Here is a 15,789-nt window from a genome sequence, read left to right as displayed (position 1 = left end):
AACTATTTTTAAAGAAATTCATAAGTATTATTTGAATTTTTTTTGCACTTACAGCCTCTTCCTTGCAGGGAAGTCTCATCCACCTTTCTTCATGAGATATTCAACACATGCATTCATTTTCAGTTTCAAATAAGAAAAATATCCAAACCCCACAGATGTAAATATAAAATAAAACTTTTTGTCCTGATGCTGCAAAAAGCTTTCACAACAGTGAAATGCAGAGTTAAAACACACTAATGTAGAAAAAAAAGTCATTTGAATCCATCACAGTGGACATACCCTAGTCAATACCACCTTAACACAACACATTAAAAACACCAAAGTACCACCTGCCTGTGAAAGACTTGATTCTTATGAAATTGTTCCTTGAGAAAATGGTCCCATAGAACTTTTTAACTCTACTTAATCAGCACAAAACTAATCAAAGAAGATGACTCTAATTTCCTTTTCTAAATGAAAAATGTCCACTTCATGAGGGAAAGGTCAGCTCTTAGGCAGAGAGCTGGTGCACTTTAAAGAAACTAAAATCTGCACCTGGACTTCCTCACATCCAAAATATTTCCCTCCTTCAGTTTGGCTGAGAATTGCTATTTAAAACTGCTTTCTTCTTCCTGGTCCCCTCATTATTCTGACAGTTGTGTCTTTCCTAGAATTTACTCTTCCTGTAACATTTCCTTGATAAAATACAATAAATTCTGTTCTACATCCTAATTCTAGCTAGACAGCTATAGAAGTGTTAAATAGCTACTGTGACATGTCTAATAAATAGCCATCTAACCACATAATAAGTAACTTCAAATTCAGCCCAATAAATATTGCAATAAATTTGTGTTTGCCAGTAATCTGTATAAATATCAGTAAAAAGATAGACCAGAAAGGCTAACCATCCTAAAGAGGTTTGATTTTGGAAAAGGGCCATGTGTAATACTTTATTCTTCTTAGAGGGGGAAAAAAAACCAAAACAAACAAAACAAAACAAAACCCAAAAACTCAAAAAATTGTTTAGCAAACAATAGAGTGTTAGGAAAGGAAGAGATGGTTCAACAGCCTGCAATTTATTTAGATAACAAAAAATGAGATATGTGAAGTAGGGCATGTTTAGCTGAACGTCAATGGCAGTTGCACAACATTTGGATGCATTAAAAAGCAATAACTTTCCAGTTATTAATTAACTCCTATTGCCAATACCATTACCAGCAGCTGGAAACATCTACTGAACGAGACACACGGGTCTTTTTCTTCCAGGCTGCAATCCTATTCTGACTGCCAAAAGTTTTGAAAAAATATTCCAAGTATTTGGCAGCCTATTCAGTAGCCTTATCAATATCCCCTTCATCAGCATTTCTTCACCTACCACCCACATTTTACCATCCTCTGGATGACAGAAGGCAGGAGCATCTCAGCTGGAAGAGGCTGGAAGGAAAGAGAAGGCTCCCCCACCTCCCACAGCCCTGCCTAGAGCCTTGGACACACTGTTCCACTAGACCAGGGGTCAGGCTCCTCATCTGTGCTCTACCTCCTGGAAAAACTTTCTGCATTTCCACTGCTCAGACTTGGACATCTTTAAGGTTCCTTCCTGGCTTTGCTTTCTCATTAACCAAAAAAACATTCACTCGTATGAGCAGTGATGACAATACCTGCCACAGTGCTGTGTTTATTCCGGTCTATTTAGTTTAGGTTGTTTAGGTTTTATTTCTATTTATAAGCTTAGCAAAAAAAAAAAAAAAAAAAAAAAATCCATTCAGAGCAAGCTTTTAATACCACTGTTCATTCTTCATTCCCTATTTATATCTTTCTGGAGTTCTGTGATCAGAAGATTGTACTACCAGCTTCCCCTGGTGTAAGGTTGCTCATAGAAAAAAAAGGCAAGTTACACAATAGCCCTACCATTACACAAAGGATGTGCATTGACATCTGCATAAGCTAATATTTTCCACAGGGTCAGATTAATGGGTCATACACTCTGCAGCAGTTTCTAATGGCTCCTCTTTGGTAAGGACTGTGGAAGCATATAAATTATGAGAAAAAAAGGAATATTTCTTTGCATTCAATTTCAGTTATCATTGGTGGCACCCCAGGGAAGTGGTCACAGCCTCAAACCTGGCAGAGTTCAAGAAGCATTTGGACTACTCTGTCAGGCACTCTGGTGTGTCTCCAGGCAGGGCTAAGAGTGGGACTTGATGATCCTTGTGCATTCCTTCCAACTCAGCATATTCTGTGATGTGCATTGAAGGTATGAAACGTTGCTAATGGAAACTTAAATTTTGGGCAAAGCACTGCAGAGGTGAAAACAGCAATTTTCTGGGAGCCTATGAGCCATGTCAGAAACACATCATACATGCTTACACCCAAAGTGTGGTTAGCTTGTCTTCTGCTCCTTGGGACACCACCACACAGAAAGCTTGGAGCTCCTGCACAGCTGCATTGATAGGTAAGCGTTTCCCAGGAGCTGATGTACCTGCAGCAGGAGAGACCAAAGCTGTTTGCTCTCATAGGTGATCACTCCTTCCATTCCATCCATGGTCATCCTTATCCTGCTCCACTCTTCCCCCACACAACACCCACAGGGGTCTGCATGTCCCAGCTCTGCAGATGTCTCAGCATGGAAGGGACAGTCCTGGACCTCCTCAGATTCTGTATGGGGACATCAAAATCCACTCCATCTTCCCCAGCTATGACTGCTTTTCTGCCTGAGGAGAAACATTGCAAGTGAAGAGGTGCTGATTGCATAGGGTGTTTTTCTCCAGATAGAATGTAAGCTCTTAATTTTATAAATAAATAAATACAGCACAGACCATATTGACATAGTGCCCTGTTCTATTCATGAGATATCTCTAAGAGGGACAGAAAGGCTCTCAGCAGAACCCAGGACAGGCACACTGAAGCAGAAATGTGGGTACAGAAGGCCCATTTTCCCAACTGCTTTAAATCACAGTCCCATTACAGGTGGAGGGTAGATGGAGGGGAGTATGAACCTCAATTAATAGGTCAAGGGCTGGGACATATCTAATTATAAACCCATTTAGCACTAGCCTAAACATCCTAATCTTAGCCCAAAATACACAAGTCTGCCTGGAGCGACACAAAGCAGCGATAGCCCATGCAGGAACTTGCCAGCCTCAAAGAGCCCATGTTGTTCTTTCAGCTATCACAGTTTATTTTTTGGACATAGAGACTCCAGAGTTTGCAGAGCAGCGAGGCACCATGCAGAATACAGTGATTTGTGACTTCAAGGATGAGGGGAACTTTTTCAATGATACCATTGTCTGTCTGTCTCTACAAGATGTACTGCAAAGGTTAATTTGTTTTGAAATCTTCATTTTTAATTTGCATTACTGATCAACCTAGCAATTATAAATGTTAATCTATTCTTCAGTGGCCTTAAATTCAGAGATTGAGATTGCTGAACTAAATAAAAATTCCATCCCTTGTTCTGATTTATTAAAACTTGAGAGATATGAAGAACCCACTGAGTCAGAGCACGGATAGGACCATGCTTTCAAAGCACATCCTTAATTAATTTTAAAGCAGGAGGGACCAATTTATATCACTCTGATTCAAATCAGTTTTGTTAATTGTTATTTAAATCACAATTTAAATAATTCAATTTGCATTGCAGTTGTGCTTTCTAGCAGATATTCATGATAAAGGGTTAGTCTCAGAGACTGACACCTAATAAAAATGCTTGATTGCAAAGAAAGGTAGCTCTGAGCTGGTATTTAGTATTTGTTTTTGTTAACTCTTGGTTAAAAAGACAAATAGCACACGAATATCACACGTCACTATATATCTAAGCATTTATTTTGGGGTTTGATTTTTATGTTTGATTTATGAGAAAACAGGACATGGAGTTTTTAGCCACCTGATTCACTTTTTAAATGTGTGCTTTGTGTCATGCTGCTTCTGAACAAAAATATCCAGGAGAACATAATTGTTTAAGTGGAACTACATTGTGTCCTGCATATTTTAGGAAATATTATCAAAATATTCCTTGCATTTCAAGGCAGCTGAGGTACTGAACAGTGCAAATATCAACAGCAATAAATCAGCTGAGCTATTTTTTCCTTGCTTCCCTGTTGTCAAGATTAGAACAGGTTGATCTCAGATCTTCCCTCCCCCCACCCATCTTTTACTCATAAAATGGGAAAGGATAAGCAAATTTTTATGTTCTTTCAACTACCAGTTGTTTTCCCAACTTGGAATACTCTAGTCATTAAGTGATGTAAAGCAGATAAAACAAAAAGAAGAAAATGTTATTTCTGCACCTGCAAAAAAAGGGCTGCAGCTGTCAAAAGCTAGTTTATTACTGAAGGAATTTCAATTCTAGGTGTCTAGTTAGCAATTTATCCCCTTTAGTGATATGACATTCTTCAGAATTCTGGCAATGAGTACATACTCGGTTGTTATTTTTATGAAAGAGGTAATTAAGAAGAAAATAAAATTTTATTTTTGGCATTCATAACAAATTTAGGATGTCATCATTTTAGAATTCATACCTTCAAGTTTTATTTTCAGAAGACAAAAATATTAATTTAAAAATTCAAAGATGAATGAATATGTGTTGTAAAAACACACACGGGTTTCTTGGCACTAAGGAACCACAGACAAAAGGACAAGAATGTGAATGGAGTAATTGCCAGCTATTTTAAAAGGAAACACAACAAAAACACTGTAGATTTTTATTTTCTAGAGGATTTTTCTCCTGCCCTCAAGTGACAAAGTATGATATTTACCACTTGCACCTGGATAGAGATTCTTCCCTATCCCACAAGGAAAATGCTGGGCAATGAACTCTCCTCACACCATAATTCTCACACAACATGAGAGAAAAGGCACAGCTCTAATATCAAAATGTTGTTTCTTAATCCAAATGTTTATTCTTGATTTTATCTAAACCCCTACGTGTTTAGAAATTAATTAAGTTAGTTAATTATGCTAGTTAACTATGTGGCTGCTGGGTAAGAGAGCTTTCCCACTCAATTACTTGAAGCAAGTTTGCAGCACAGTTTCTTAGGGCAGCCTTATGCTAATTTTCAATCAGTTTTCTGAAATAAGACATTTGTTTTAATTTCTGCATGAGGTGCTGAAGATGCCACCTGGTACTTAGTTACTGGTGTTAACCAATAACCAGGAAGAATTCTGTGATGGTGCTTAGGTCCTAGAAAACAATGAATTCCCTAGTATGGTAAGAATTTGAAACTAAATTAAACAAGCCAGCAAGTGAGCTTGTCACCAGTTCTGCATGTGCAGCACAGGAATATACACACCAAAAGGTGTGGGAGTATTGGGAAAAGGCAGGCACCCACCTGGGAGGGAGCAGGACAAACACCCAGCAGACTTTTCCATAATGCCTTGCAGAAGTATTTCCCAATCAAATGAAAACCTGAGTGGAAAAAAATCAAATAAAATTTTGATTAGTAAAGAAAAATTTAACAAAAGGGTAAAAGTATTTCTGTCAAATAAGATTTTTTGCTTACTCTAAACTTCAGAGCAGGCACAGACTAAAAAGAGATGCCAAAAGCAGTAACTGAGGAGCTGTCACTGTGCTGCACTTCAGGACATATACCCATGAGTTCCCTTTAGCATCATCTACTTTTCTGCTGAAAACATCCATAGTTCAAAATTTCTCTGTGCAAGTGCCAGCCTACCTAGAATTGACAACTCAAACGTGCAGAACAGAAAAAAGGGATCAGAAAATACCTCACTCCTACATTTGGAGAGCTGCACTATGTGTTCAAGACCAATTAAACACTTTAAAACCTCAGTGAGTACCTGCAAGAGTTATGTCTGCTAAGCCCATCAAGTCTGCAAAACTTGCACAGGAGACTCACAGAGGAATTTTGCAAGGAAAAGTTCAACACACAGATGTAATTTTTATGCTTTAGAATACATAGAAAAATCCAGCAATCACTGAATGAAGTCTGAGTGTCTTAAGCAAATATAAACCATTAAGTAAATACATGGAAAAAGTAGTGCCTTGGAAGAAACAAACAAATTATATATGGCATCAGACTAAACAAGCTAGTGTAAGGCCAAGATGGAGCAGCTATCTCTGAAATCACTAGGAAGTAATCATAAAGAAACACCTGAAATAATAAATAAAAGAGAAGAAATAGTTCTTTTCCCCTACTACTCACGTCTGAAACAGTGCAGAGCAGCCTAGAACTGGACGTATAATTTTCCTTTATTCCCTTTATGCAGTGAAAGGATGCTATACCGTGTCCACTGTAACTGGTCATGAAGAAATTGCCTCTGTACAAGGATTCCTCACTTGCACAAAGCTGAGGAAATCAGGCTGCTCCTCCCAGACAGCACTGAGTAAGACAGGCAGGGGTGTCTGAGGAGCCACCACACTCCTGCTGCTGAGAGTGATGTGATCCCCAATTTTGGAACAAGCCTGGTGTTCTCCAAACAGCCAATGCTGAAATGACACTGCATATGGTACATTGCATCCCAACCAGATCCGAATTTCAGGTTGGCTTTCCTGACACCAGCAGCTCATCAAAATGTCTGTGCTAGCTAGATATTTCACCTCCTGTGTGACGAAGGAAAACTAAACAAGTAAAACTAGCTGACATTAGGAAAATTGAGAAGCTGTAACTCATACAGAATTGGCCCAGAAATAATCAGATTCCTCATTCCTTAATTTGCTCCTGGACCAGATCCATTCAATCCAGATAAACTCCTCAGTGCACTACACAGCTCTGGTGTAATGAAGTGATGGGTCATGCTGGAGCTGTTGCATCCAGGATTTATGGGGAGATATTATCACCTCAAATAGGGAATTGGAGGGGGCAGAGAGATTGTGGCTCTGCAAACAAGTCTTTAAGGCATGTTTAGATGGGTGGGATGCAATCAGTCAAATTAAGGTGCTGTGCATGGATGTATCTCCACTGACTCAGAAAGAATTCCAGCATACATTGGTACAGGATCTAGTGGTTAGGAATTCTTTAACCATCCACATCTGTTAGCAAAAGCAGGCACACCTCCTACAGGTAATTCAGCATATTTCTTCTCCTTTCCCAAGAGTAAAATGTCCAGTGCTGATACCAAAGCTGCCTTCCCTGCTGATCCCCTTTGGTCTCTGTTTGGCATGTTACTTGCATTCTCCATTCAGCAGCAGCTGTGAATAGCTGGTCAAACACTCCAAGTTGTTTGTCAAAGTTTTCCTAAGGCTTTTCATCTCCCTGTTTTCTCATGAGGTGCCCAAACACAAGTCATCTCTGTTGGCTTTTGGAGCACATTAATTCTGACCACAGCATCAGAACTGGCAGGTAATCAGTTAGCTGGAGGTTAAAGTGGAGCATTTTTCCCTAACAAGGGCAACAAAAAGGTGGGAAAGATATTTATGAATTAGAACTTTTGTTTCAGGTAATATATTTCTTAGAGGTGCACCTTTAATGCCAGCTCATGGGCAATTCTTTCACTAGATGCAACCTGAAAAGCCGCCGGAGGTGGAGAAAAACAAAGCAGAATGTCTGATTTATCATTCTGAAATGCAAGGTATGGGAATAACAAACTGCAGCCTCAGGGCTTTGGGTCCTGAAGCACTGCACCACCCTGGATCCATGAGGACAGAATCCAGCTAACATCACTCACCCCCATACTGTGGGAGATGTTACTGTGGGGGCACAGGGAGGAAAGAGAGACCCTGAGGAACAAGGGCAGGAAGGCAGGGGCTCTGAGCACTCAACTGGCTGCATGACCCAGGAAAAGGAGTCTGACCACACACAGCTTTTGTCACACAGTGAAGAGGGAAATAGATCCTATCTGCCACATCGTGTAGCCCTGATCTAGAGCCAGCTAATTGGTAACAGGAGTTTTATGTAAAATTGAACTCCATGGAATCTTTTAACATTAATATCTCTCAAATAATTTATTTGATTTTGAGCCATCTCCTAGGAAACAGTCCATTTGTGTCAGCATTAAGGAGTAGGATGCCATGCATAGTTAGGAATGCCTGTTAACCTCCACCCTTGAAATGCTCATCCCTACAAGACAGGAGGAGAGAGGGCAGAAGGAGACCTGATCTCAGGGCACCATCAGTGGTGCTTCAAGAGCTCTCACACCAAATTTATGCCCAAATTCTGTCATGTGGCATCAGGCCAAGTGGATGCACAGGTAGCTGAGTGAGGCCAGAAATTAATTTGAGAAACAAAATGATGTAAAGGCTGTTATTTATCCTGGCTATGCTATTTTCCTGAGATGGAAAAAAATTGAAATATTTGAATTATAGCTATTTGATGGGTATCATTGTAGTAGACAGGTTAGTCCTTGTAATCTGCTGGCACCATCAGCAGAGGACTAAGTCAAATATGTTTTTTTTCACCTTATGTATCTATTAATGCAATCCATTGCAATGGTTATTCAACATTTATGTTTGTGTGAATTATTGCATATTTCATTCTCCTTTGAAAACTAGGATAGTTGAAATGGTACCGGATTGCTTTTTATCCGACAGAGCTTTAATCTTTTGCTTATCATGGTTTCACCTGAACTGTTGTTCTAAAAACTAAATAAATGAGGTTTTGGTGAGATAAGAAGTTCCACCTGATACCAGGTGGTCATGGTGTCATGATATACCAACATTGCTTATATTTTTGACTGCCTGTATCAGTTTGAAGAAATAGCACTCACCACACTGAGTAACATTTAACACTACTCATACTGTAGTCAAATTCCACTCTTTAGGAAGCAAAGAAAACCACTTGCAGAAGTCAGGAAAGACTTTCTTCTCTACTTATAGGAATAAACATAGTCTGTTGCTCTTGTCAGCTAGTCATATCCATCATGGCACTCTCAGTTTGGTACAAAGTATTTCACAGAAAAATAAATCAGATTTCTCTACATCAGAATATGCCTGCTGCTGCACCCTAGCACTGAGATTGCAATTCAGCATCTTGTTTCACTCTGCAGTGAAGAACAATCTGAAAGTTAGACTGCAGGATAAAATCTGAAAAGAGACTTCAAGGGAAAATCACCTGCCCCCTTCTAGGTGCCCACTACATTTCTAGGCTGCAGGAGAAAGAAGATTTGTAACTTCTATGACTAAAAAGCCTTGCTCCTCAACCTTGCTCCCAAAGAAGACTTATCATATATATGTTAAGTCTGGTCCCAGGTCCAGGAAGACAAGAGAAACATCAAGAAGGTCCAGAAAGACATAGCATGATTCACAATTCAGTTTTCAGAATCAGTGGGTATTTTTCTTTGTTTATTCCATACAGGATCAGTCAAATAGAGAACTTAGAATGACCTTAAGGAACTGAAAACAGAAACAGGAGACGACTTAACGCTGCTGTGCCATAATCCATGCTACTCCAAACCATTCTCCAAGGCAAGAAACAAAAAAACCCCATCAAGAAAATAGTGCCATAAAACAGAAAAACTAAGTATAAACAGAAAAATAAAACCAGACGCCAATGTGTACCCAAAGGAACTATTACATGCAAAATGCTTGTCAGGATAGGATGCTCCACTGCACACATCTGGTGCTCTCAGCAATACAGAACATTTCTTTAATTGCTACACCTGAGACCAAGAGCAAGAAATAAATCTAGACACCGATCTCAACATATTTGGAGACAGGTAGAGATGAGTAGCAGCATGAGGATTTCATTGATGATAATCAAGCAGTTATGCATTACTGCACTGAACAGACACGCTCGGGGTAGATCTATGCCTCTATAATTTGATGTCTGTTTTTTAAATCCTTCTGGTGCCAGACATTGCAGAGATAACTGTGATAAGCCTCCCATTTGGTATAGATCATGCACCACTTTTTGCACCATTCAAGATGTCAGCTCAGCAATATCCAGTGGAAAAGGGAATGGACGGGATGTCAGAGCAGCTGGACTGACTCCAGGCTCTTGTTTCCTCTCACGGGTTGTTGCGAGTCACTGAACCTTTCTGTTCCTATTTTATTTACTCAGACTCCAAGTACTGGCTACGTGCTTAGACAGCACCATGCATGATGGATCCTCATTCTCTCTCAGGCCCTTAGAAATGTGTAAGTCAGTATTATTCACATTTTGTGGCTTAGACTTTTCCTGACAGCAAACAGTGGAGCGTATGTGTTTATTGAGAGGAAAGGATTCAAAGACAGGCACAACCCAAGAAATGACATAACTAACACTTGTTCTGAGAAGCTGTTTGGTGTTTCTAAACTGGAAAATGAACCTGCTCAGCAAGTCCTCTTGCTCAGGATCTCTATGTCCTTCACCTCTCAATAGGATGGTGAGACCTTCCTCACCATTTCTGTAAGTCATGAGTCCATGCAAAAGGTGGGTTAAATACTGATGTTAAAATGTTCACATCCTTGTTAGAAGGATATGTTATCAAATCCTTAGAAGAAGAATATGTTTTGCTCTGAATCCAAGCTAATTATTTTAAAATTGCTTTTGATAATTTCTTTCTGAATAACATCAAGGATTTCCTTTTCTTAACTCAATTTGCTATAGCTATTCCTTTGTGAACAGTGGCATGTCATTGCCAGCTGTCATTATTACCTACATATTTCTCAGCTGTATTTTATGTAGACCTGGTGACCCAGAACTCCATTTACCCAAAATATTCAGTTCTCAGCCCTGCCATTTCCCAAATTAGGAATGACATATCTTGAACTACATTAACTACCTCAGAGTGTTCTCATCCTTTGCAAAATGAAATTTTAGCCATTTGTTGCCTTGCAGCACATTTGAGGTCAGGAAAAAATATTAGGTTCTCATCCTTCAGGTGCAAACTCAAGTATAATCATGTTCTTAGGATTGACCAATACTAAATACAGGATACAGAGGTGGCTTTTAAAAAAGACATTTGCATTTTAGCAAATCTGAGTCTGTTCAAATAGTGTCTTTTCCACACAATTTGCCCTGCCTTGACACAATTCATTTAAAAGAAGAAATAATTGAATTAAAAAGTTAAATGGAAATATTTTTTTACACAACAAAATATTGCCCAATTATGATGGCCCATTGCTCCAGTGAATAGTTGTACAGCTGAGGAGAGGACTGTGAGAAGAATTCAGCAATCAAAGCCATTAGTCCTGCCTGTCGTGATCAGACTGCAATTTCTGGTGAGTGTGGGGATCAGTTCCCTGATTTCATCCTTCACAGAGCACAAGCAGAATAGGATATCAACAACTCATTTACTGAAGACCACTGGCTCATTTTATCTGCATCTGCTATGGACAATGTCAAAAGATGTTACCTCTTGTAACATCTTTTGTCAAATTAAGATGAAGCCTAAGACTTGCTGATTCCTCCTCCTTTTGATACTCAGGGGAGCTGGACATATTTTGAATGTCTGATTTGGTTTGTAGGCAATGTAATGCCTTTTTAACCAAGCTGGAATATTGTCTTAGAAAAGAAAACCAAAACACATTAATTATCTTGAAATGTGCTCTAATGCTGAATCAGAAGAGAAGAAATTAAGTCAGTATTCAAATTGTGAAAAAAAAAAACCCCAAATCAAAACATGTTGTGGGCAAGAATAAGGGTTAATAAGGAGTGCATATACACTGATGTATTTCCTTTTCCCCCCATCTTTAAGAAACTCCTGAGTCACTGGACTTCCAGACCACATTTATCTTCCTCTTTCATGAAAGATTCCCCTATGCAAAGATTTGTGACTAGCTCAACGACAGGAAATTTTTTTTCCTGAAGCTGAATTTCAGACTGCAAATACCTCTTCATTGTGCAACTGCCTTTTCCTCACAATTACGTTAAACTTGTTTAAGGCTTTTATTTCAATTTAATTCAAAATAGATTTCCTGAAGATGAAAAACCTTTGGGTTTTCTTTTGGCCTTCCCCTTGTTCCTACTTCCCATGTAATAATGCCATAATGATTCATTATTTGATGTTCTCTGGCTTCAGACTTGTACTATAATTGCCTAATTTCTTATGAGAAAGACAGATAAGGAAATACTTCAAGAGGCTTGTAAATAACTGACAAGGACCACAAGACTGTAGTTATTTTTAATTTATATCTGAAGTGCTTTGCTGTGCTAGCTGAAATAATATGTTTGTATCATTTTTCTGTGCAGCCTGTATCATTTATCACTCAGTAACCAGCATGAACTGCACATCCTGCTTTAAAACCTCAAAGTATTTTCCTAGTTACCATTACAGCAAGGTATTATATTCTTTTGGAGAATCTGTAGTGGAGTAATAAATTGCATGACTTTGAGTAAAAGACTCTCCTCTTTGATTTAACTCTAACAAGTCTTACCAACTAGAAGTTTCCAGTCCTGCATGGTTGCTTGGCTTTCCTGTGCCAAATGAGCCAGAGTTTGATCTCCTCCAGATTTCAGCCTCTTGAAAGTAGTTTTCTTAATTATTTTTATTGCACTACTGCAAAATAATTGAAGACAAAGACCCCTTAAACCCTATTGTCAAAGCTAAACTTGCAATATCTTTCCACCCTGGCATTTAACTCTAAGAGAGAATATATCCAATATATCCAGCTCACATGCTGCTGCTCACATGAGGAATGTTACAAGTGGTGGTGCTGATGCTAATAAGGAAGTCAATGAGAAAAGCCAGGCTGGTTCATGTTTTGTAAGAAAGAGAATTAAACCCTATATTCATCAACTGGGAAAAAGCCCAAACATTAGAAAGGAAAGAATGGGTACAGTCCAAACAAAATAAAATTCAAGAAAGGATAAGGAAACTATCATAGCTAGAAATATCAATGAATAGTGTCAGACATTGCTGTTGTGTAATGCTGCCTTGTTTACATGGCTTATGTTAATATTGTTGGTTACTTCCTGAACAATGCCTGAGATAAGGATTTATAAGGATATTTAAAAATAGGGTGGAAAGGAGGAGAGAGGAAAGATCAGAAATCCAGAAAAAACTTGAATTTAGATTGGTGTCTAGAGATCTCTGCCTTGTTCATCGGTGAAAACTTCAGGCCTTGTAAAAGGATTTAAATGTAAAAAAACCCACCAAGATTTTAGTTACAGCAGATAGGTAATTCTTTACTGGGAGGGTGGTGAGGCATTGGCACAGATTGCCCAGAAAACACAAAAACCTGTGGATTTCCCATCCCTGGAAGTGTTCAAAGCCACCTTGGATGGGGCTTTGATCAACCTGGTCTAGTGGAAGATGTCCCTGCCCATGGCAGGGGTTGGAATGAGATGATCTTCAGAGCCCTTCCAACCCAAGCCCTTCTATGCTTCTGAGATCACAGTAGTGAGAACATTTGGTTTTTTAGGTTCAGTCCAGTCTGTCTTTACTTCTACAGGCAGAGCTTTGCTTTGCAAACAGTGATAACCAGGTAAAAGTGAAGGACATGAAGGTAAGAACAATTTCTCCAGTTACCTACACTCACACCTGTGTAGAGGTGAAATGAAATTGTGTGCATCTCCAGCTTTGGGAGAGTCCCCCTTTCTTCCCCTTCCCCACAGAAAGGGGTATAATCCTTTAAGTGGAGCTATGGTTAAAACCTACCCAATCACACAGACAGGTTTTGTTCTGACACATGTGGTGGTGCGCTATTTATTCTCTTTCTGACAAAAATTAATTGTAGTTAAGCACTTGACATTCCTCTCTGAGAACACTTCTGGTTTGGAAAAAGTTCAGTGAGAGTTAAAGAACCACCTCCCAGAGCTATTCTAAACTAAAGGAAAAAAAAGAGGATGGGCAGGCAGGTTGAAACACATGGATTAATTGGTGCTAAAGTAAATTAGTATATCTAGAGAGAAGAGTAGAATAAAAGGAGGGGGGGTTAAGCATGGATAGACCTTGAACTGCTCTAAGATGCATTCCTTTGTTTCCTACTTAATCCTTAGTTATTGCTGGTGTTTTGCAAACATAGGCATGCCTGCACCAGGCAATGCAGAGGTGTGCTGGAGATCCCCAAGGCAGCTAGATGAGGAAACCTGCACGTCTGCACAGAGCACTGCTGGGCCACAGACAAACCACTTCAGGTCCCCAAAAGGGCATCACCTCACAGAGACATCTCACCTGGGTACAGCACCAGACCCAGAACTGCAGCACTGCAGCACCCACCCAGCCCACAGAGAAACAAAGTGAGAGATAGAGACAGAGAAGCCACTGAATAGAAGAGCACAAAAAACATATTTCTTCAAAATATGGAAAGTAAACATAGATCACATTACATTGCCTTGATGTTTCTGGGCCTGTTTTACAAAGGAATACTCCTGAAAATCACATTTACAGTGTGATTTTATGATAGAAAACAGTCAGTGAGCATCTCAAATACTGCCCATGAGAGGAATAACCCTATGGAGGAAGACCCACTGCTCCACAGATGAATCTCAGTTTCAGTCTCCTCACACAAAATGTCCAGTAGAAGTGGTGCCATGGTCACAAATGGGCAGTGAGGCAGGCTTACCATCTAGAATTCTGTAGATCTCAGCAAAAGCCCAGACCAAACTATCTGCAATGGTGTTGCCTCCCAGCCTGAGAGCCTCACTGCTCACCAGGACCACAGTGACAGTCACCAGATGCAGATGTGGAAAACACAGGCTCAGCAGAGCCAGGACCTGGGTTTTTTTTATTCAGCAACAGTTTCCACTTTGGGGTCATGGTGGAAGGAAGCTCAGATAGCATCAGGAGATTCTGCCATGCTCTCAGTAGATTGGTTCATGTATATCCCATGAACAGCCTCAGCCTTGGTGCGGGGTGCTGAGTGAAGATACCAGGACGTGGTTCCCAAAGGAAGGTCCCTGAGGTTGCTCATACCTCACCCCATCCTTCAGGGATCTCCAGAGGACGTGAAGTCCCTGAGAAAAAGGAACAAATCTCATAGCCTTTTCCACTTAAAAATAAACCCTTTAAATGAGAGGAAGTGGGGCAGGTGCCTCATTTCCTGAGCTCTGCGGCGCTGATTGCAGGGCGAGTCCAGGCTCTGATTCACTGGCCAGGTCGGGGCCATTGTCCATGCACAGGAAGGAGAGCCTGGTCCCAGCACCCTGGGGCCACCACCCTGGCACAGCAATCCACCCTGGCACCCCAAACCTCAGTGGGACTCACAGATCCCTGTGCACAGCCAAGCAACTTTCCCCTTCTTTGCCTTCCTCTCCTGAAGTTTGACTACCTGCTGCACTAGCAGAGCACTGAGCTGCTGCTTCCAATGGATCCCAGACACTCACAGGAAAAAAAAAACAACAAAACATAAATAATCACAACCCACGTGTTTAGTACACATATGAGAAATCATTGACATTTTCCTCTTCTGTGGCTCTGGTTAAAAGAGCAAGCATCAAACCAGGGAGATACATCATTTCCCATCCCAGATACTGTATTTAGTGACGTGCTTATCTAGAAAGCCATGCCAGGAACACTGTGAGCAGGAAAGCATTGATTGACAACTAAGCCCTTCCTCCCAATTTAAGACATTTTATGACCCCCTGGGTCTTTCTTTGAAGAAGCCTTTCCCTTCCATCCGTTTGGCTCCCTGTTCTCTGTGACAATAGCTGATAAATTAAGATGACAATGTGGATTGATGAGGCTGAATCTGCCCCCAGCCTGGCTCATCTCTCTCCTTGATGCTGAAATGAAGCCACTGTCCCACGTCTGGCACCCCAGCATGCATCCAGGGAACAGCCTGAGCTGACATAAATCCAGGCTTTCCCAGCAAGATCAAGAAGGAGGAGGGCTCTCAGAGGCCTCCACTGAGACACGGGAAGCTGTAACAAGTGTGTGAAAATTAACTGGATTCATGTTTACATTTGATATAGCTGCACATATGGGCAGAGGCAGCCATGCACTCGCTTGGGTCCCATCAGATGTGAAGGGTTTGCAGCTGGGAGTCCCTTTTTGTTT

General features: G+C 40.3%; 1 long non-coding RNA gene across 5 annotated transcripts in view; it reads right to left on the bottom strand.

Moving 5' to 3' along the window:
* LOC110482230 (uncharacterized) overlaps positions 1 to 15,789 on the bottom strand; it is a 177,546-nt gene that overhangs the window by 106,254 nt on the left and 55,503 nt on the right. Inside the window, exons 1-4 of one of the 5 annotated variants that reach the window (XR_014958053.1) lie at positions 6,138 to 11,211; positions 5,307 to 5,383; positions 2,566 to 2,690; positions 2,347 to 2,458 (exon numbers count right to left, since the gene is read on the bottom strand). This is a non-coding gene — a long non-coding RNA (uncharacterized LOC110482230). The other 4 variants (XR_014958052.1, XR_014958051.1, XR_014958054.1 and 1 more) reach the window with 4 other exon arrangements.

The sequence above is a fragment of the Lonchura striata genome, chromosome 12 (assembly GCF_050655825.1).
Source record: "Lonchura striata isolate lonStrDom1 chromosome 12, ASM5065582v1, whole genome shotgun sequence".
Classification (NCBI taxonomy): domain Eukaryota; kingdom Metazoa; phylum Chordata; class Aves; order Passeriformes; family Estrildidae; genus Lonchura; species Lonchura striata.
Note: the sequence above shows the minus strand (reverse complement) of the source record. Positions and strands in the feature narration are given on the sequence as shown.